We start from the raw sequence: 1,664 nt of genomic DNA, 5'->3' as shown, positions 1-1,664 counted from the left end.
TAACTGAGTTTTTGCAGATCTGTGAGATTGTTAAGACTAATGGAGTAGATCTTGAAGTCTACAGACTCATGCTTTTCCCTTTTGCTATAAGAGACAGAGCTAGAGCATGGTTGGACTCTCAATCTAAAGATAGCCTGGACTCCTGGGATAAGCTGGTCACGACCTTCTTGGCTAAGTTCTTTCCTCCTCAAAAGCTAAGCAAGCTTAGAGTGGATGTTCAAACCTTCAAACAAAAAGATGGTGAATCCCTTTATGAAGCTTGGGAAAGATACAAGCAGATGACCAAAAGGTGTCCTTCTGACATGTTCTCAGAGTGGACCATATTAGATATATTATATTATGGTCTATCTGAGTTTTTCAAGATGTCATTGGACCACTTTGCAGGTGGATCCATTCACCTAAAGAAAACGCCTGCAGAAGCTCAGGAACTTATTGACATGGTTGCAAATAACCAATTCATGTATACTTCTGAGAGAAATTCCATGAATAATGGGACGCCTCAGAGGAAGGGAGTTCTTGAAATTGATGCTCTAAATGCCATATTGGCTCAGAATAAAGTGTTGACTCAGCAAGTCAACATGATTTCTCAAAGTCTGAATGGATGGCAAAATGCATCCAACAGTACTAAAGAGGCATATTCTGATGAAGAAGCTTATGATCCTGAAAGCCCTGCAATGGCAGAGGTAAATTACATGGGTGAACCTTATGGAAACACCTATAATTCATCATGGAGAAATCATCCGATTTTCTCATGGAAGGATCAATAAAAGCCTCAACAAGGCTTTAATAATGGTGGAAGAAATAGGCTCAACAATATCAAGCCTTATCCATCATCTTCTCAGCAACAGACAGAGAATTATGAACAGAATACCTCTAACTTAGCAAACTTAGTTTCTGATCTGTCTAAGGCCACTTTATGTTTCATGAATGAAACAAGGTCCTCCATCAAAAATCTGGAGGCACAAGTGGGCCAGCTGAGTAAGAAAATCACTAAAATCCCTCCTAGTACTTTCCCAAGCAATACTGAAGAAAATCCAAAAAGAGAGTGCAAGGCCATTGATATAATCAATATGGCCGAATGCAAGGAGGAGGGAGAGGACGCGAATCTGATCGGGGTAAAACTTGTCTCTCAACAAATTCCCATTCGGCAAGTGTACCGAATTTATCGTCAAGTAAAAACTCACAATAGAGTGAGGTCGAATCCCACAGGGATTGATTGATCAAGCAACTTTAATTAGAGGAATGATCTAGTTGAGCGAATCCATGAATAGAGTTGATAATTGCAGAAATTAAAATGGCGAGAAAGTAAATGACTGAAAGTAAATAGCAGAATTGTAAATGGGAATGGGGGAATTGCTCATAAAAGTAAATTGCAGAAAATAAAGAGAATGGGTAAGATCAGAAATGGGGAGTTCATTGGGCTTAGGAGATGTTGCATTCTTCGGATCAATTTCATTTTCATCTCTTCCTCAATCAATGCACTCATTGATCTCCTTGGCAATCTTAAGTGATTGAATCACAATTTCTTGCAATTCAATCTCTCAAATCTTGATCAATAGCCAATTCCTTGGTCAATTGCTCATGAGAAGAGATGAAGTGTGGTCACTAATTATACCACATGCACTTCCCAAATCAAATGCTTAGAGGGTTATAGCCACATACCC

General features: G+C 39.1%; 1 non-coding gene across 1 annotated transcript; it reads right to left on the bottom strand.

Moving 5' to 3' along the window:
- Window positions 1–200: 200 nt before the first annotated feature.
- LOC130971777 (small nucleolar RNA R71) lies at window positions 201–304 on the bottom strand. Its single transcript, XR_009082987.1, has one exon. It is a non-coding gene; the product is annotated as a small nucleolar RNA R71 (small nucleolar RNA).
- Between the last annotated feature and the right edge of the window lie 1,360 nt (window positions 305–1,664).

This window comes from Arachis stenosperma, chromosome 3 (assembly GCF_014773155.1).
Source record: "Arachis stenosperma cultivar V10309 chromosome 3, arast.V10309.gnm1.PFL2, whole genome shotgun sequence".
Lineage (NCBI taxonomy): Eukaryota > Viridiplantae > Streptophyta > Magnoliopsida > Fabales > Fabaceae > Arachis > Arachis stenosperma.
This window is presented reverse-complemented; position numbering and strand designations above follow the sequence as displayed.